The sequence below is a fragment of the Lissotriton vulgaris genome, chromosome 8 (assembly GCF_964263255.1).
Source record: "Lissotriton vulgaris chromosome 8, aLisVul1.2, whole genome shotgun sequence".
Classification (NCBI taxonomy): Eukaryota; Metazoa; Chordata; class Amphibia; order Caudata; family Salamandridae; genus Lissotriton; species Lissotriton vulgaris.
In genome coordinates this window covers 1,208,225,790-1,208,246,881 of record NC_141696.1, presented here as the reverse complement: position 1 = coordinate 1,208,246,881, position 21,092 = coordinate 1,208,225,790, and the positions used below count along the sequence as shown (strand labels likewise).

At 50.0% G+C, this 21,092-nt stretch overlaps 1 protein-coding gene and 1 long non-coding RNA gene across 4 annotated transcripts in view; one reads left to right on the top strand and one right to left on the bottom strand.

Moving 5' to 3' along the window:
* Positions 1-3,395: 3,395 nt before the first annotated feature.
* LOC147698499 (uncharacterized) lies at positions 3,396-19,138 on the bottom strand. The gene is made up of 3 exons (XR_015299343.1): positions 18,861-19,138; positions 17,599-17,836; positions 3,396-3,580 (listed from the first exon to the last, which is right to left on the bottom strand). It is a non-coding gene; the product is annotated as an uncharacterized LOC147698499 (long non-coding RNA).
* SMAD9 (SMAD family member 9) overlaps positions 19,132-21,092 on the top strand; it is a 177,109-nt gene continuing 175,148 nt past the window's right edge. For all 3 annotated transcript variants that reach the window (XM_086935088.1, XM_086935087.1, XM_086935086.1), the window contains exon 1: positions 19,132-19,240. The gene's annotated coding sequence lies outside the window, so the exon portion shown is untranslated. The remainder of the gene's footprint in view (positions 19,241-21,092) is intronic.

Genomic DNA, 21,092 nt, shown 5'->3' with positions numbered 1-21,092 from the left:
ATCTCTCATACAGAACCACTAGTTTCAAGCCCATTGTGCCATTTTTTATACAGTGTATATACCATTAGGGTCTTTACAAGCCTTCAAGTGTCTGATTACAGTGAAGGCCCAGTAGTGTACAGCCAGAGTGCGGGACACATGCAATACTTATCTGAATATCCAGCAATCAGGTATGGGATCATCAGTCATTATCGCTCAGGTTATTGTCAGTCTGTGAGGCACTGGTCGCTGCTCGCTGTTTTTGCTCCTTCGCCATCTGTTTCGCGTAGGACAATGCTGCTTTTGTGTCCGTAAAAAATGTTGGCTTGCCAGGACCTTGAACCCTCAATTTTGCAGGATATATCAAAGCATATTTAGTTTCAATCTGCTGGAAAATCTTTTTTGCAGGAAGAAACTCCATGCGAGCCGCCTGGACCTGCAGAGTGAAATCAGGGTACAATGCAATGTTGTTACCTTTATATTGTATCTCACCCCTTTCCCTCGCCAGCCGGAGTATCTTATCACAGTCCCTGTAATTGAGCACCCTGGCAAGTATAGGTGGTGCCGGTGCGCCCAACCTGGTCCGGGGTCCCAAAGTGTGGTGAGCGCGATCCACCAGAAACATTGCGGAAAGGTCTTGTCCAAATAAGTCCGACATCATCACATCAACGTATTTCTCCATGTTTTGGATGTCCGTTGTCTCTGCAACCCCTGTTATTCATATGTTATTACTCCTTGACCAGGCCTCTAAATCCTCATTCTTTTGTTTGATAGCGTACAGTACTCCATCCATTTCACGCAGCTTCGTGTCCATATCCGTTTGCCCCTCTTCTGTCTCTGTTACTCTTGTTTCTAGAACATTGAGGCGGCCCTCCTGCTTCTCCGCTCGCTGCGTAATTCTATCCATTCGTTCTGCTAGTGAATCCATTTTCGTGTCTATCCCTTGGAGGCTAGATTTCAGATCTTTAAAAATCACACAGATATCCTCCTCAGGTGGCTGTGTCGTGACGGACTTCCCGCTTTGCTCCTGCTGGACTGCATCACCCTCCACCATCCTGTTATTTTTCTTAACGAAAGTGATTTTGGGCTGACATGTGTCCGGCTTCCCCATTGTGTCGCACCTCGATCGGCGCTGTGGGAGTGGCTGTATAGGTCCCTCCACTCTCCTTGTTGCACACATGTACTAGGTACACTTCCCACAAGGGTGGTAATCGGCTCGTGGTCTTCGGGACTACTTCACACCACCTCTCTGTTATGCCCTGATAGTTCTTCGCTACCTGCGGAGGAACGCAGAAACTATAGGCATGCAATCTCAGTGGCAATCGACCCCTTCCATAACTACGCGGCATAGCCTGCGGGCAGCTCGGTACACCGCACAACAAATCCCAGCCGTCTCAACGTAGGACTAGCTATCTTTCCGGCGACACCAGGCAGTACTTCAGTCGCTTGAATACACACCCTGCAGTCCCATCGCAGATGGTGACATACGCAGCCTCCCCTTGGACCACCGCAGGCCACAGATCCTCTCCCGTCACACACTTTGTATGTCCAAGCCACCAGAGTGCAAGTAACCAGTCAGCAGCACCTCCCCAGTTATGCTCCAGAGGTCTCCAATGTTGGGTTCAACCATATAACATTCATCTCCATTTCGCCTCTTTTACCTGCTATGCGGGGTCTTCGCTCTCTCCCAGCAGTCCACCACACGCCCAATGGTGCAGGCACCACCCCCTGCCAACAAACGGGTCTCAACAGGTTCCCTAAGCAAGCGCCGGGAAACCCACTGCGGGTAGCTGTGTGCTATATAAGCTCAAATACATTTACATACACATACAACTGTGTGTGCGCCTTGTAGCCGCCATGCTGGACAGACTGCCCCACATCAGCAGTCCTCTTCTCACATGCCACTGTTGCAAGAGGGGCCCTGCCGCTCTGCCAAGTAGGGGGCCCCCACCAAGCACCCCAGCTTGCAGCACAGCTCGCTCCGTCTCTCTCAGCAAAGCACAGCGCAAGTCAGATCCCTCGCGTCGCAGGCCTCTGGCCCTCACTCAGAAAATAGCGGCTGCGCAAGCTCTCTCCTCCCCTGCTCGCATCCCACTCGGGGTGCACGGTACCTCAATGTGTCCCCGCAGTCATCGGGGCCGAGTCGGGTATGTTCCTCAGTTGTGTTCACACAGCGCTATCGTCCAGCGCTGTGTACGGTGCCCCAGTATGATGCGTGTCGGCAGCCTGTGAGCCCCTGTCCCTCTTATCCTCCAGCAGCGCCGCCCGTGTCGTACTTCGGTCTGCGTCTGGAGCGCCGGTACGCTCACCTCCTGATCCCCTTATTTTCCGCCTGGAAAGTCTGCAGCAGCCGCCGCATCCCACAGCAGCGGCAAAAAATGTCATATGCGCCACACTCCGGCCCCCGCACCACACCTTCTCCGGTCGGCCCGTCCACGGAAGGCTGCAGTTTCTTCCAGTGGCCACGGTGGTAGGCCTCAGTCACCGCCCGGCCGCCGTCTCAGTACCCGGGCGGCCTCAGCAGCTGAAAACTCTCTCACTGTGTCACCTACTCGCCAGGCAGAAGGTAGTTACAAGATGGGTCGCCTCTCCTCGGGGTATAAACGGATTAATTACGGATTGATTTATTCGGCCGGCGGAGCCGCTCTAATGTGCGGCCATTACGCAGCTCAGCGAAGCCACCCCCCCAATACCTCTTTCATCTTAGCATAATCTTGTCTGTCAACCACATCCAACTCCATTGCAACTTCTGAATTGGAGTCAAACAGCTGAGAAACCACCCACCCTTTCCTCCAGTGCATGCTTATGGACTATTCAAGCAGTTTATAAGAGGCAATCCACCCTGTACATCGCTACTAAGTTATTACTGATGGAGGGGTGAGAAAGGGAGTAATTCAAAGATGGTGGAACACACCCATGCATGAGCTACAGGAGTGGGGTAGAACTTCAGGGCATCTAGTTTCAAGCACTCTACCTCAGGTGCAAAAATCTTGTGTATCTCTCTTTCTTTCTGGTCACTCCCTCCCCTTCAATTCTCTCCCTTTCTCCTTCCCCCTCTCTCTTCACTTTGTCTTTCTGGAACTCACCACTCTCTCTCCTAACTTAGCTTTTCAAACCTCCAACTCCAGTTTCGTAAAAACTGTGTGTGGCATTCTCGGGCTGTCTCTCTTTTGAGTACCTTGCCCCCTGTGCTCAGCTTGTTATGTAGCTATGTACATGAAGTAAAGGAACAACGGTGGGGGCAGCCCTCCGCATGCACTAGGGAGAAGTGTACGTAATTAATGAAAGCTGTAGTAGAGTGGATGCTCTTCTTTCTTAGGTCCACCGTTAAGACCCCACATTCGAACCACAAATGAAGAATTCATGAAAGGAGCACCCAATTTGAACAAATTCACAATCAACAGTCCAAGTTGAAATCCATTGATGTTTATTCAAAGAAAAAAAATGTTTTGGTTTCCAACAAAAATGTTCATTTAATAGTAAGCAAGCAGTTCGTTCCAATATTCAAAATCCAATCTGAGGATATGTCATATTAGTCATTCTTGTTGTAAAAGTCAAAGGACAGCCTACGCGTTTCGTCCCTAAGGGAACATCATCAGGGCTGTAAAGATAACAAAACAAAATATCAATATTCCCATTATTACAATCATAATGGTCAAAGACCCACTATTACATTAATAATTATTATGTACTTTAACAGTATTAGGTTAAATCACATTCAAGAGGTATTGATTAGGTTTCTTTATTGGGAAAATCTATGAACTGCAACATTTCTTATATCGACACCACCAACATATAACATTTGCATTATAAACACCTATAAATGCTCTACTTTTCAAGAAAGAACACCAGACAAACAACTGTACAAGAATAATGCAATGTGCCATTATATATTATTCATTTCTCTATTGGATCGTGAATCTGCATTGTCAGGGTATAGTTGCTGAATTGACCACTCGAATATGTTGGTGGAAATGAGTTTACTGATATTAGATAATAATTTTTTCTTGTACAACAACGAGTGGTACCATCAGACTCGGGGAACTGCGATGGGTTCCAGGTTTGCTCCCTCTTATGCCAATATATTTATGGGTTGGTATGAGAGGGAGCATGCCTGGAGCCGTAATGCGAGTCAATGGACAGATCATATCATATTTTGGACTTGATTCATCAATGACATTTTAATCATTTAGAGAGGTCCTGAAATGGATCTATTACAATACTTTGATTACTTGAATAAGAATGATTTTAATGTCACCTTAACTTTGAACCACAGTACTAACAGAATCAGTTTTCTAGATGTAGAACTGCTTGTGGAAGGTGACAGTATCATGAGCAAATTACATAGAAAAGACACTGCTACAAATTCAATACTTAGCACCTGACGCCCCAACTTGAATATTTGTATGTACTCCCCTGTCAGTCTCCCACATCACTAATTGTGCATAAAATATTCAACCATGATTGGTAATTGCCAAGATACAGGCGAAAACACTAAAGGAATAGGGATTCCCATGTACTAGCCCCAAGACTACCTTTAGTTCCCAATGATGATGGACATCTGCGTATTGTGATGTGTCCAGTATGGAGTTGTGGGCATTGCTTCCCGCCAGCCCTCCCTTGTGTGCCCGATGAGTGATTCTAGCTGGGGTGTGCTCTTTTGATATTTTGGGTGATGGGCTCTGAGGACCTGAGAAACTCTGCTAGGATATGTGAGAACGTGGTATCATCTGGCAAACTTTGAGTGGTGGGCATTAAAACATAACGATAGAGTCTCATTAGACGTAACCGGAACGCTGTGGCCCCTGTGCTGCTTATGAATGCTGACATGTGTTAGATTGTTGTGAAATGTGGAATACACTGAGAACTGTGAATGTGGTATTCAGAAGCACCATAATAGCATTTGGTTTAGCATTCGTTAAACCAAAACGTTTGGCAATTGGATACTACGAGATATTTTGACTTAGATCTTAGGCTATGGAGTGGTTCGAGAGTTCTGATTTTCAGTTTTTAATCTTTGTTTGATGCTTTACATTTAGCTTCTTGAGTAATAAAGTGACTCATAAAAAAAGAAAAATATTTGGGACACGTGTGAGAAACATTCTTAGATGTTGCGTGGTGCGTTTGGTTTTCATTGAACTTTTAATATGAACATGTTGTTGCTTAGGGAGTACGTGGTAAGGACTTGGTGGCATGGGGCAGTTGGGGGGTTTTGAGACTGGGGGTGAGCAAGGGCTTAAGAAGTGTGGAATGGCAGAAGAGGTATGTACCACCTCCTTTATAGGTCAAGCATAAAATTAACCAATCAATCAATCAGGTTCTTGTAAAGTGCAACTAATCACCCGTAAGGGTCTCAAGATGCTGGGGTGGAGGGGAGGGTGGTTTGCAGTTCAGTCGAAGATTCAGGTTTTGAAGTCCTTCCTGAACTGAGGCAGTGACTGTGATTGCCAAAGATGCAGAGATAGAGAGTTACAGGTATTTGCAGCAAGGTAGGAGAAGGAACTTCCTACTTCCTCCAGCCAAGGTCTTGCGAATCCGTGGGTAGTGGCCAGGATCATGATGGGCAGAGCGGAGATGCCTGGTCGGTGTGTAGAAGGAGAGGCGGTGGTAAAGATATTCGGGTCCAGTGTTGTGGAGAGCTTTGTAGGCGTGCATGAGGAGCTTGAATGTGATTCTTTTGTTGACCGGAAGCCAGTGGAGGACTTTCAGGTGAATAGAGATGTGGCTTTAGCGGGGAATGTCCAGGATAAGTCTGGCGGAATCTGTCTAAATGTGTTGCAATTTCTTTTGGAGTTTATGGGTCATGCCTGCGTAGAGTGCATTGCCGCAGTCAAGCTTGCTGCTGACGAGTGTCTGGTGACTGTTCTCCTGGACACAGTAGGGATCCATTTGAAGATCTTTCTGAGCAGGTGGAGCGGGTGGAAGCAGGAGGAAGATGCAGCTTTGATTTGGCGGTTCATAGAGAGCGAGGAGTCGAGGATGATGCCGAGGTTGTGTGCATGGTTGCTGGGTGTGGGGAGGTTCTGAAGGACACTGTCCCAAGTGGAGGGAGTAGAACACAGGATGAGGACTTCAGTATTGTCAGATTTGAATTTGAAGCAGCTTCTAGGTGGCTACTGCCTTCATCTCGTCGTGGACATTGCTCTTAGCAGCAGTAGGTTCATCTGTGAGGGAGAGATTCAGCTGTGTGTCATCGGTGTAGGAGACAATGTTGAGTCCATGGTTTCTGACGATGGGTGCAAGCGAGCCATGTAGATGTTGATGAGGGTGGGGCTAAGAGAGGAGCCCTGGGGAACTCCTCATCTGATCTCTGTAGGATCTGAGGAGAACAGTGGGAGCCTGACTCTCTTGGTTTGGCTGGTGAGGAAGGAGCAGATCCACTATAGCGCTTTGCCGCAGAAGCTGGGATAGTGGAGTCTTGTGTAGAGGGTGTTGTGGGAGGCAGTGTCGAAGGCTGCAGAGAGGCTCAGGAGGATGAGGACCAAGGTTTCACCTAGGCTGAGGAGAGTGCAGATGTCATCCGTTACGCCAAGGAGTACAGTCTTGGTGGTGTGGTTGACCTGAAACCAGATTGGGAGGGGTCCAGGGTGTGGTGTGTTTCGATGAATTCTGTGAGTTGGGCATTGATGGCCTTCTATATGATCTTGGCAGGGAAGGGGAGCAGGGTAATTGGGTCTTTAGTTCTTGAGGTCTGTCTGGTCGGCAGAGGATTTTTTCAGCAGGGGATTGATCTATGCATGTTTCCAGTCTTCAGGGATGGTGGCGAATTTGATGGAGCAATTGATAGTGCAGAGTTTGGGGGCGATGGTGGCGCCTGCTCAGTTGAAAATGTGGTAGGGGCAAGGGTCCAAGGGGGTCCCAGAGTGGGTGGTTTTCATGATCCTTAGGGTGTTGTCAGCAGCGAGAGTTGTCCAGTTGAGCAGTGTCAGCAGGAAGATCTTGCAGTGGGAAAAGGTGGTGAGGTTGTCACAGAGATCTTGGGAGGGGGGGTGTCTGTAGTGTTCGTGCAGGGTTTGGCAAATTCTTTAATCACAGTGAAGAGTTCTTTGCTGTTGTGTGTGTTGGCGCTGATTCATTACTGTATGGCAGTTTTCTTGGTGGTTCTGATGAGGAGGTAGTGACGGCAGTCTTGAAGGCTGTGTGATCTGCCAAGGTCTTGCTGCTTCTCCATCTTCTTTTGAGCTGTCTGCAGGTACGCCTGGACTCTTGAAAGTCAGAGAAGAACCAGCTGTCTTTCCCGGAGGGCTGCATGCCGGAGGGTTTCCAAAGGGGAACCAGTTTGTTGGAGCAGTGGAAGATCCATCAGTGGAGTTTGCATGCTGAGGCATTGGCGTTCATGGTGGTCAGCAAGGGACTTTGCTGAAGGAGGTGGTGAGTTGGTCTTCGGAGACCTTGTTCCATCTTTTGCCCGGTTCGTGGTGGGCCCAGTGGGGTTCGGTGATTTTGATGAAGGAGAAGTGGGCGCAGTGATGGTCTGTCCAATGTAGTTCGGAGGTGTGGTTGACTGAGATGTTGTTGCCTGTGGAGAAGATGGAGTCGAGTATTTGTCCTGCTGAGTGGGTTGGAGAGGAGACCAGTTGTTTCAGTCCGATGGTGGCAAGGTTTTCTAGTAGGGATGAGGTGCTGTGGTCGTCGAGGTTGTACACGTAGAAATTAAGGTCGCCGAGGAGGATGTAGTCCGCTGAGGCAAGAGCGTGGTGAGCGATGAAGTCGGCTATAGATTTGCGTAAGGGGGACAGGATCTGGGATGTCTTTAGACAGTGGAGGGTGGCTTTCAGGTTGGCCTGGATATGGAAGTGGCGGTGTTCCATGTCTGTGAGTGGTCGTCGGAGCTAATTGTGAGGCGTTGGGTGTTTTTGTGTGCAATGGTGATGCCTCCTCCAGGGCGCCCGGTGCGATCCTTGTGGATAATTTTGTAACTGTCTGGGATGGCGGTTGAGATGTTAGGGCTGAGGGGTGGTTGCTAGAAATGGGGGTTCCCCGTAGGCTAGGGCACCCGCCTGAGCCAGGCAGAAACCCCCGGTCTAGTCAGGACAAAGGAAGTACACCCTGAGGATAAACCCTGCTCAACCCCTTGGTAGCTTGGCATGAGCAGTCAGGCCTATCCCAGAGGCAATGTGTAAAGCGTTTGTGCAACACACGCACACACCGGCGACACACTAGGCACACTACAAAAGAGACTCTACACAAGGTGATATAACAAGCATTTGCAATGCAATAGGTCTCGCATTATGAAAGTTTGAGCTATTGGTCTTGTAAATGACAATATTTTTATTTATGTGTTGGTTTTGAAAATAGCTAAATTAATAGCTTTGTCATTTACAATGCCAATAATTATACCTTTCGCAAATGTGACACCTATAGCATTTGTAATGCAACCTGTTTTGTATTTACGTGACTTAGATGTATTGATATTACAAATAATGATGGCTTTTAATTTTTTTAAATAATTAAAACTTAAATAAAAGTGATTGTAATTTATAATGGCAATAGCTTAAACTTTTGTAAATAACTTTTGTGAAGATTATGTTTAGTGTATTTTATTGTGATGAAAATCCAAGAACAGAAGTGAAATATTAACATCTTTTTGTGACATTTGTAATAAAGCTTGAAACATTGAGAGAACATATTTGACCCAGTTGTTGTTGAATTGTTGCACAGATTGATTCTGTGATGGCGCAGAGTGATGTTGTGGTGGCGACGAGTGATGCTGTGGCGTTCAGTGATGCTGTGGTAGCGCATAGTGATGTTGTGGTGCCCCTGAGTGATGCTGTGGTGGCCGTGAGTGATGCTGTGGTGGCCGTGAGTGATGCTGTGGAGGTTGTGAGTGATGCTGTGGAGGCCGTGAGTGATGCTGTGGTACTGCTGAGTGGTGCTGTGGTGGTGCTGAGTGATGCTGTGGGGGTGCTGAGTGATGCTGTGGGGGTGCTGAGTGGTGCTGTGGTGGTGCTGGGTGGTGCTGTGGTGGTGCTGAGTGGTGCTGTGGTGGCGCTGTGGTGGTGCTGAGAGATGCTGTGGTGATGCTGAGTGGTGCTGAGTGATGCTGTGGTGGTGGTGTGGTGGTGCTGACGTGGTGCTGAGTGATATTGTGGTGGTGCTGAGTGATAATGTGGTGGTGCTGAATGATGCTGTGGTGGTGCTGTGGTGGTGCTGAGTGATAATGTGATGGTGCTGAGTGATAATGTGGTGGTGCTGAGTGATAATGTGATGGTGCTGAGTGATAATGTGGTGGTGCTGAGTGGTGCTGTGGTGATGCTGAGTGGTGCTGTGGTGATGCTGAGTTATAATGTGGTGGTGCTGAGTGATACTTTGGTGGTGCTGAGTGATGTGGTGGTGCTGAGTGGTGCTGTGGTGGTGCTGAGTGATAATGTGGTGGTGCTGTGGTGGTGTTGACTGATAATGTAGTGGTGCTGAGTGGTCCTGTGGTGGTGCTGAGTGGTGCTGTAGTGGTGCTGATTGATGCTGTGGTGGTGCTGAGTGATGTGGTGGTGCTGAGTGGTGCTGAGTGATGCTGTGGTGGTGCTGAGTGGTGCTGTGGTGGTGCTGAGTGATATTGTGGTGGTGCTGAGTGATAATGTGGTGGTGCTGAGTGGTGCTGTTGTGGTGCTGAATGATGCTGTGGTGGTGCCGAGTGGTGCTGCTGAGTGATAATATGGGGGTGCTGAGTGATAATGTGGTGGTGCTGAGTGGTGCTGTGGTGGTGCTGAGTGGTGCTGTGGTGGTGCTGAGTGATAATGTGGTGGTGCTGAGTGATAATGTGGTGGTGCTGAGTGGTGCTGAGTGATGTGGTGGTGCTGAGTGGTGCTGTGGTGGTGCTGAGTGATAATGGGGTGGTGCTGAGTGGTGCTGTGGTGGTGTTGAGTGATAATGTGGTGGTGCTGAGTGGTGCTGTGGTGGTGCTGAGTGGTGCTGAGTGATGCTGTGGTGGTGCTGAGTGACGCTGTGGTGGTGCTGAGTGTTGCTGTGGTGGTGCTGAGTGACGCTGTGGTGGTGCTGAGTGATGCTGTGGTGGTGCTTAGTGGAGCTGAGTGGTGCTGTGGTGGTGCTGAGTGGTGCTGCTGAGTGATGTTCTGGTGTTGCTGAGTGGTGCTGTGGTGGTGCTGAGTGGTGCTGTGGTGGTGCTGAGTGATAATGTGATGGTGCTGAGGGATAATGTGGTGGTGCTGAGTGATAATGTGGTGGTGCTGAGTGGTGCTGAGTGATGTGGTGGTGCTGAGTGGTGCTGTGGTGGTGCTGAGTGATAATGGGGTGGTGCTGAGTGGTGCTGTGGTGGTGTTGAGTGATAATGTGGTGGTGCTGAGTGGTGCTGTGGTGGTGCTGAGGTGGTGCTGAGTGATGCTGTGGGGGTGCTGAGTGATGCTGTGGTGGTGCTGAGTGTTGCTGTGGTGGTGCTGAGTGACGCTGTGGTGGTGCTGTGGTGGTGCTGAGTGATAATGTGATGGTGCTGAGGGATAATGTGGTGGTGCTGAGTGATTATGTGGCGGTGCTGAGTGATGCTGGGGTAGCGCTGAGTGATGATGTGGTTGCAGAGGGCAGAAAGGCAAAAAAAAGAGTCTAACAGAGAGCAGAAGGGCAGAAAAATAAGGGGAAAACGAGTCTAACAGAGGGCAGAAGGGCATAAAAAACGAGTCTAACAGGGGGCAGAAAGGCACAAAAAACGAGTCTAACAGAGGGCATAAGGGCAGAAAAATAAGGGAAAAACGAGTCTAATAGGGCAGAAAGGCACAAAACAAACGAGTCTAACAGAGGGCAGAAAGGCACAAAAATAGAGACACAGTACTCTCAGCAAACAGTGCACAGCGGGCCCACACATGCGTGTTGCCAAGATGTATCTCTGGAGGGTGAGCTGGGGCCGTTGGGAAATGCAGATACAGAGGAGGGGATGTCACTCTGCATGAAGCACCGGACGGCTACACAAATACATGGATGCATTTAACGAAAAGCCCCGGTATTATAAAGGACAGGTCATCCTTGCGGCCCATCTTAGTCCTTTCCCAATTCATTCAATCCCAGTTCAACATCCATTTGCATAAAAGATCAGTGAGCCATATGCAGGGTGGCATGATGCGAGCAACTTGACACATTTCAGCGGAGGCCAAACATGAGCCAGTTTGTCAGTCTGTGGCTTGCTGGACACCAGGGCCACCTGTGGCAGTCACTGAGCCCTTCACCCACGGACTACCCGGAAGTGAACAGATAGAAAAACACAGACAGTGGAAACGTGCATATCTTTATTATTGAGTGGGGAGAGAGGAAGCCCGAAGTGCACGGCGAGCACTGGGGCCAGAGTAGGTACTGGAAGACTGCATCTTTACTTTTCTTGGGAGGTTTAGTAAATCTCGAACAGAAAGGCCTGCACGAGATGTCCCACCTCGTGTTACAAGGGAGCACCTCGGCCACTAGCTAGATGTACATGCATTTTCACTTGCCAGAACTTACAACCCAAATAACGGAGCGGTGTCCCGGGGGGGGGGGGGGGGGTAAGGGGGCTGGGGTCAGTCTGGATGGCATGACAAAATGCTACAGCACTTCAGCGAGCAGTTACACAAGTCTGGGATCTTGGAAAGGGTGAGTGGAATGCTGGTTCCGCAACTCAGTAAATTAAAGAGCTTTGGCAGGAGTCTGGGTTTCAATTGACTTCTGTAATAAACTTAATACAACTTTCATCTGTGCCTCCTGTTTGTTTTTTTAAGTGCAACACTATGGACGGAATTATGAGTGTCAAGGCATGTGTACCACCAATGAATCCAACAGCAGGTCCACCGGGTCCTTAGGGAAATATCGGTGATATATTGGGGATCTTTAAAGAGCCTACTGTTGTAGGGATAGCTAAATGGTGGCCGATAACAGGACAGCTTCTACACGAAAAGATGCTATTGGCCCAGCAGCTGAAATGAGGGCCGTACACACTACTTCAGGTCTACTTACAGGGCAACCCACTGTTCTGTGAGAAGGAACACTCAGCCGAATGGCATAAGGTAAACCCCGGTCATTGGTTTACGACAAGTGATTGTCAAGTCGAAAACTGAGGGATAAAAAGAAGACATCAGTGGAGTCTAGAGAGAGGGAAGTTGGATAAACAGCAAAGTAAGAACAAGTTCCACAAAGATATGAACAGAGTGGTAGAATAGCGGTGCTAAAATTGAAACTGGTGACTGCGCAATTAGGCTATGACACGTGGCTCGAGGCCAGCTATACTGATCAGAAGCAAAGAGGGTAATTACGATGTGGAGAAATTCAGTGACATTGCACGAAGGTAAAATTAAACCAGCAGAGGCACAGGCTTGCAATGCAGCAGCGGGTAACTCCGGAGATGGCGAGGGTGGGAAGGAAGATATTCTGCAAGCAGCTCTCATCTCAGCTAAACGTGGCTCGAGGCCAGCTATGCTGATCAGAAGCCAAGAGGGTAATTACGATGTGGAGAAATTCAGTGACATTGCACGAAGGTAAAATTAAACCAGCAGAGGCACAGGCTTGCAATGCAGCCGCGGGTAACTCCGGAGTTGGCGAGGGTGGAAAGGAAGATATTCTGCAAGCAGCTCTCACCTCAGCTAAACGCTGCCACAAACAAGCTCTAGGCATTGTTGTGGGGGGCGGGGGAGAGCATTCCTTTAAAGTGTGAAGCAGGGGGCAGGGGAGCGGATTCCTATGAAGCACGGCCTCGCGGCCATGAAAGTGAAACAGCCTGAGGCGGAGCAGACGCTGGGGGAAGCTTCAGATGCCTGTGGGAGGGAGGCTGATGGCTTTGATGTGGACGTGCTTTCCGCACGAGTGCCCCACACGAACTGTAGGAAATCCGCGATGGTTTCAGACCTTGGTTTGGCCTCTATACTCTCGTCCTATTATCCCTTGCGGGATTAATAGGCGAGACCTAAAAATAGCCTTTGTATTATAAAAACACATTAGAATCACAGACATATCCACTGTGCCTACAGGCACCAGGACATTATTTACAGGGGATTATGTACAAGGCAGCGCCAATCGGGTCACTGCCAGAACCATCGCAAAAGTACAAGTCATCTATAAAGAACACCCAGTACCTACATAATAAACTTAGCATCCTTTTAAAAGTAGGCATTAACAGTAACTGAAGAACCCCAGTCCCTACTGGTAAAATAATGAAGGTAACAACCTTGCAATCAGTGTAGACCACATTAGGCATAAATCACGTTAACATTAGGCATACCCATCTCAGCATTGGGCATAGTTACATGAGGCAATTCATTAGGCATAAACATATGAGCATTGCATTAGGGATAACCTCCTCAGACCAGACATAAGCCTAGGTCCCCATAGCATGATAGTAGGCACAACATTAGCATTAGGCATGATCATAGCGTCTCCTAGGGCATAAAAATCACACTGTGCAGAAAATCAACAGGATGGTACTATACGCCAACACTACTTAGAATGGAAATACATTATATCGCAATCATGGGACATAGATCACATTTGGCCAGTGGGAGTCCCCTTTTTGGGACTCAATAGTCAAAAATGCCCCAACGTTGCAGCGGCCAGCAAAGAACTACTGGCTGCCCTGTGCACGTTGAAGCCCACTCCGGGACTCTGAAGTTAAAAAAATGCCTACGGTTGCAGCAGCCCGCTCCTGCGGTGCCACTGTGTGTCCACAAAGCACTGCCCAAGTTGAAGCCCCCTCTGGGACTCTGAATTTAAAGATGCCCCTAGAATGTTGCAGCGGTCCACAACTGCGGCACCGCTGTTACCAATGTGAGCCCACTCTAGGACTCAAAAGAAAGAAATGGCACCCACATTGGAGCGCCCCTCCAGGACTCTAGAAATAGATTGTGCCTAAACCGCTGACAATAATGGGAATGCAGCTCCCCCACCTCCCAACAGCCAGAGCCCAGCCCCACTCACCACTCCTTGGTGTCTCCATCTCAGCCGGGCTCGCCCTCTGTCGTTGCTGCCGCTCGCGAGCACCAACACTGCGCACTCCTGAAGCCCCCACTCACCTGGGGCTTCCTCGGGCCGGCACCACTTCTTCGTGGCACATGCACTGGGCTCTGTTCAGATCACAAGTGCCCCGCACACCAGCATGCCACCACCAGGCTTCTCCTGACTTCACCCGGGCCCCTCCTGAGACCCGGGACTTTGGAGGGAATCCTGCGAGGCTCCGGACGGCTTCCCCCAAGCAGGGGGAGGCGGAGACAGCTTCCTGTTTCTGGCGCCAATCACAGCACGGCTCCCCTTACGTCACGGGGGAGGCCCTCACTGGGGAAGTTTACGGATGACCCTGCAAAAAGGGCCAAGTCCAGCAGTGGTTCATCCAGGTTTCTGTGAAGAAGGTGAAGTCGGGGGAGATAGAGTTGAGCAGGTCCCAAATCTCCAATGCGTGTCTACAGAGGGAGCTGGGTTTAAGTAGGATGCAGCTGAGGATGCGGTTCTTGTGGACCGTGGGGTAGGTGGGTCTGGTGTGCAGAGGCAGGAGAAGGTGCAGTTGTGGCAGGTGAATGGGCCTTGGGTGTCCTTCGGTGATGTGAGGTGCCACAGAGTGGAACATCTGGTGTTGGGTGCGTGGGGAGTACTGGCATAATATCGGTGAATGCCACCGGAACCAGGGTCCTTGGCCCTGGGTGCGGTCCATGTACAAATGGATGCAGATGGGCTTGCCTTCAGCATGCCAGCGGTGTGCCCACTGGGCAAGGCCACCATTAAGTAATGTTGGGGAGGTTGGAAGGCTGGTCAGCTGCACTGGAAGGGGTGGGGCCTTGGGGAATGAGCAGCGGCAAGGGCAAGAAGAAGGACAAGCGGCAAGGGTGGGAATAGGGACATGGAGTAAGGGGAAAGGAAAAAAAAGAAAACCAGAGCAAAAAATTACAAGACTGAAAAAGGCTATGAGACAGAACAGAAGATAAAGACCGAAAAAGGCTATAAAAACAACAGAACAGAAACAAGAGAAAGGAGGAAACAGTACAGCACACAGGCTCATCACTGGGATACCAGGCTTGAAGTGCAGGCATGAGCCTGCGAGTGGAGGAGGGCCTCAAACACCAAACCTTGGGAGCAGAGGGCCGGCAGCTAGCGAGTGGATCTGAGCAGCAGGGGAACAACGCATGCAGAATTGGTCAGTGAGGTTGCTCCTTCACTGTGCAGCGGCCGCCATTAAGTAATGTTGGGGAAGCGGGAGTGCTGGTCATCTGGAAGGTGGGAATCAGCGTGGAAGGAAGCGGGCCACAGGGAATGAGCAGCTACAAGGGCGGGAAGAAGGACACGGAGTAAGGGGAAATGGAAGAAAAGCAAACCCATAGCAAAAAATGAAAAGACAGAAAAAGGCAATAAGCTGAACAGAACAGAAAATAAAGACAAAAAAGGCTATAAAAAACAACAGAACAGAAACATGAGAAAGGAGGAAACCGGAGAGCCAGAGACAGGCTCACCATTGGGCTACCAGGGATGAGACGAAGGCAGGAGCCTGCGGATGGAGGAGGGCCTAGAACACTAAACCTGGATCGTAGAGGGCTGACAGCTACTGGGTGGAGCTGCGCTGCAGAGGAGCAACGCACGCTGACAACGTCAGCCTAGGCAGTGGGCATGCGCTGTCTGCAAGACATGCTGTATACACTCTATGGACTTTAAGCACACCCATGTACTTCCATTGGTTCTTTGTTGTGTTGTCTTAAATGCTTCCTTTTTATTGGTGCATTTTTCTAAATGTCCCTCCTTTGTGTGCTTAGTTCCCTGCCCGGCGATTTCACTAAGAGAACACTTTTGTTGCCCATCACATTGTTACAGCGTGTGATGGCCCCTTCTCCCTCCTCCCGTCTGGGCACTGCATCCTTAGTGTTCTGTTGGTTGTCCATGGCTGGAGCTGAAAACAAAGCAAACAACAGAGTCTCTGTGCGTACTGAGGACTCTCCCCTACAGTCTGCGCATTATCAGAACAAGGGAAGTGCTGACCTTCTTCAATGGTTCTTTTCTCTGCAGTTTTATATAGCGTAAACTTGGCCCGAATGTATTGGAGCGCTTTACATGACCTGTAGTTAAATTACACAAGGCTACATTATTTTTTTTTGGGGCAATTGGAGATTAAGTGATTGGCCCAAAATCTCAGGATCCCCAGCCGAACCTGGTTCCCCAAATCCAAAGTCAGTAGCTCTACCTGTGATGCCACATCCTCTCCCCAAGTCCGTTCTTTATTTCTATATGATTTGAGCTTGTTTCAGGGGTCCTTGTGGTCCCAGCGCCGGCGGCTGCTTCAGCCTTCATCTGGCATTGTGCGAGTATGTTCTTTTTCCTCCATTCTCTCTGTGCTCATCCTGGCAGCAACATGTACAGCCGATCACAGGCTTTGTCAAGCACCTAGTCTCAGATCTTCCATCACATCTGGCTGTCCTTGTTTTACGTTGGTGGTCTTACCATACGCTAGGAGACAGGCATGGATAAGTGATGGCAATATGCTAGATACGGTTTTCTAAATGTAATTGGGGAAGTTTTCCAACACCCAACCTGTTGAAAAGAACGCTAGCAGACAAGGCTAATACTCTATCAGTGAAATAGTAAGAAGGCAGGTAAGTGCCTGAGCTACTTTCACAGGGGTAAAATGTAGTGTTGTGAGGCAAAAAGGGAACGACACTAGGGACGACCTCATGAGGGAGTCAACCAGGAGACCCCCAAGAGCATCAGTACAATGGCTGAGCCTGACATCCTGCGCCTTGGCAGGAGTTTAGAAATCCATGACACTGTCTTTTTGTTGCTGCGCACGCTCCATTGCCAGGCTACAGTGGTCTCTGTATTTGTGACGGAGGGTTTCAAAAGGCGTACAAATTGAGTACAGAATATTGCACACAGTGACTTTTCTCACATTCTGCCTGCGTAGACAAGTGCTCTTGTCTGCCCTTGGTGTGAGGGCAGACTGGGCTGCTGTCCTGCAACTATGTATGAGTTTGGGAGCTTTTGCTGAAACCTAAACCTTATAACTGAAACTATGAGGATCCACATGTGCATGGTCTCTGTACTGTCATCAGGGCAACAACATGGACTGCTCAGTGGTGAGGAAGTGCCCAAAGCACTAGTGTAGCTTCCAGTAATACTCGAAGTAATTCCCATATACTGTTACTAGTCGGGTGATCCTACTAAATGTGCAGCATGTGTAGTGAAGCATTACTTCCATGTTGGTCAATGTAACTAGTGTGTAGCTCGTCTGTTAGCAAGCCTGAGGTCGGAAGCTTGTAACCACTGATTGTGATACTAAGGGGTGGGCAAGCCAGTGTATTTCAAAGGAAGCTTAACTCTAAGAGCAGAAATATGAGTCGAGCCCGCAGTTGAATTATTACATAATTCAAAAAATGTTTGTGAATCACAGAAAAGACCTATGATGTGCTAAATAGATGTATAAATAAGCCAAATCTGCAGCCACCGAATATGCCAGTATCTACATAACACTCACTACACAATAGCAGACCACCAAACTTTTACCACTAAGGTAGTAAATTACCGATGCTCAAGCTTAACTAATTAAGGCTCCAGAAAATTGTACTTTCGGTGCTCACTTTTTGTGACATATGCAAAAAGAACTATTGATGGACAGAATGCAGAACAATGTCATACATTCACCCCAGTACAGAGATCTGGGCTTAAATTCATCGTTTTTTTGCTCACCATGCTATTCCAGTTTGGACCCAGCCATATGCAAATGTCTTGACCCTGCGCCCAAGGGGATCATTCCAGCCCGATCTGCCAGGCCAGGTCCTCCCTGGACTGGAAACAAGCATCCTAGGTTCGGTTTCGGGCTTTCACCCCTCTTCAGCCAGGATAATTTGATTGCCAGCGGCATGGAGAGCATGGTACTCAGGTCTGAGCATACCTGTCCAACTCGGGCTGACAAATGCAAAAAGACCTGTTGACGGACAGAATGCAGAACAATGTCATACATTCACCCGAGTACAGAGATCTGGGCCTAAATCCATCTTTTTTTGCTCACCATGCCATTCCAGTTTGGACCCAGCCATATGCAAATCAGTCTTGACCCTGTACCCAATGGGAACAGTCCAGCCCGAACTGCCAGGCCAGGTCCTCCCTGGACTGGAAACAAGCATCCTAGGACCGGTTTTGGGGTTTCACCCCTCTTCAGCCAGGATATCTTGATTTCCAGTGGCATGGAGAGTACAGGACCCACGTCTGAGCATAGCCTCTTCCACCTTTTCCTCTACCTTTAACCGCCCCTACCGTCCTTTAACCTCCTCTCTTAGTCCCAATTTGTCCTGTATCACTCTCTCCTCCCACTCCATTAAATGTATTAATCACTGGGATACAAAGTCCAACAGTGCATGGTGTTATTGCACTATACTGTCACCTTTCTGGGCTTGTTTGCATCTGTAAAGGTTCAAATCACTAATATACCATCACAATTCTACTATATTTCTTATTTCTCTATATTGTGTTCTAACTTCAAAGAGGATTATGCCCCAGCAATATTAAACTAGATTAAATAAAGCAAGCATGTTGTCAATCAATCAGGCGTTTGTTAAGCGCGACGGTTGTCTTGTTTCATGTGTACACTAAAATCTACTTAGGGAGAACTCCGGAAGACTTGGGCTGCGAGTTGACATGGACTGCTCGGCTGTAAGCTGGGGCAGGCAGAAGTGATGCTTTTGCATTAAAGCTCCGTCAGTCAAGTGGGCGTCCAAGTTGTCCGTCCGACCGAGTTGCCGGGATCAAGCATCCCAATACAGTGATTTCTGCGTGGGACGTCGTAGCGTCCCAAGCACGAGTGAGAACGGTACCCACCGACTGCAGGCTACCTTTAACAACACTCCCCTTGCTGTAGCCACGAGGCTCGCGGCAAGCCTCGGGACTGTGTCGCGCGGGCGTGGGCTGGGTTGTGTTGACATTAAGACGTTATTATTAATTACATCTTTCACCTTCCTCTGCTTGAACTCTGTGCCCGCGGCACGGCTCCCCTCCAGGCTCTTGGCTGCCCTCTCCCCGGGCGAGGGAGTCTGGTCATCCAGCCCCGCTGCGAGGGGCGCGCCGGCCCCCGGCTGCCCGCGCAGGGGGAGGGGGTGAGTCAGGCGCGTCCTGGGCCGCTTCCAGGTCGGCGGCGGCGGCTCACTGATAGGGCTGCGAGGAGGGGGCGGAGGAGGCTGGCGGCTCCAGCCTGGCTGACGCCTGCCCCAGCCCCTGCAGCCGTCACTCCCCGCTCCCTGCTGCTGCTCTGCCGAGGCGCCGGGGACAGGCAGGCGGAGAGGCGCGCAGCCAGCACCGGGCTGAGCGCAACACCCGGGCGCAGCGAGAACCGGAGGTAAGAGTCCTCTGAAGGCAGGACCTGAACCCACCCTAGCCGGGGGTCCCCGGCCCGAAATAGAGAGGGGTGGTGAGTAAGGGGCTCCCCAGCCGCGTCTGCCCCCTGACTAAACAGCGCGCAGGCTCATTAGACGGGCGGGGGTGCGCGCACTGCAGGGCAGGACCACTGTCAGGGACAGAAGGTCCTAGGAGTGACAGGATACTGCCGGGGGGAAGGGGGCAGAGGAACATCCTGTCTGTCAAAGGGGCGGAGGGCTAGGAGCGCAAACATGTCAACATTTGTGGAAGGATATTGCAATGTGCCTCTCCTTGAGATGAATGAAGTAAACACATGGCAACATTTGTGGCAGGAGATTACAATTTGCCTCTCCTTGAGATGAATGAAGAAAAAAGTTAGAATTGAGAAATCTAATTCTTATTAAACAGAAAGTCACTTCTTAAGAGTGGGGGCGCGTGTGGGTGAAAACAGCTGATAACCAGGGTCATATCTATCAATTGTGCTGTGGCAATTGGCACCGGGGGTGCGAGGGACCCACTTTGTCAAAGTTAGTGTGTGTGTTTTTCTACTATCAAACCAGGGTTTTGGGATGTCTAATTTCCTTGCTTGCCTTAGGGCCACTGCAGCCTCACTGCGTCATTGCTCCTATCTTATTTTATAAGCACTGCATAATGCAGTTTTAAATCAACGTAGTGACCTCTCTCACCAGAGATGTTAGCAACGACTATACCCACTTCCACTCAACATGCATTTAGAAGGTTCATTCAGATTGTGGCAATGGTAGATTAGGGATGTTCTGGAGTGCCGTGAAAGGCGCTTCTCGCGCTCCGGTGGGATGACATGCCGCCGCGGACCCTGCACTGGAAAAGCCGCCGGGGACGCTGCACTGGAGAAGAGATGCTAGGGACCTGTGCTGGCCCAGGATAATAAAATAGCTCAGGCACTGAACCCGGAACAGACGAACTCGCATAGTTGTCAGTCGGTCAACATTGCCAGGAGGCGGTTCTTTCCCTTCTCTCCACCCTGAGCGGAAAGGTTGGGGGTTAGTTACAGACAAATACTTTGGAGGGATCAGGCAACATTGACGTAAAGTTTGATAGCAGGAGTCGGGGGTCTGCAGATACTGCAAAATGCGTTCTAAGTCTCACAACTTCGTAGTCAAGAAATCATTCGCACCGAGCCCCAGCGTATTAGGTCAGACCCCAGAGATAACAAACGGTGGCTGCCTCGTAAAGTCTCAGTTGGTCTTATTATGGGTCAGTATGACTTTGAAAGCTAATACGCTCAGGTCGTCTCTATATAATCTTTATTTGCTTGTTAAAGCCTGGAGACTGAGCAGAGGCGGGGTGACAGTGACCAGGACCTCAGCCCAGCGGTTGAGGCTGGGACTGTGGTGGGACAGTGAGAGGCGTCTGTCCTCTCAGCAGGCACAGGAGTTGAGGACTGCGGAACCGACCCTCAATGGGGGCCCCCTCTCGGACAGCTGCCCCTCATGGAGCGCCCGTGCGTTATTCCTCCGGCTAGGGAGGAAGGGGTCCATTCACTCCCCAGTGCCTCTATCTTCAGCAGTCACTCGAGTTGAGGCCGGCAGATGGACCCTCAAAGGGCCGCCGTCACTGTCCGGCAGTAGCCTCGCGCTCCCTTGCTAGCCGGACCAGGAGCGGTCCCGGGACGGAGCGTGGGTCCCTACGCCCTCTCCCTCTTCAGCAGGCTCGGGATTTGAGGGTGACCGGGGATGGGGACCCTGAAGGTGCCGCATCCGCTCTGACAGCCGCCCAGCCCTGTGAGGTGCTCGGGTTACCGCGCGGGTGTCTGCAGCAGGCGGAGGGAGGGCGCGCACAGGAGACTCGCC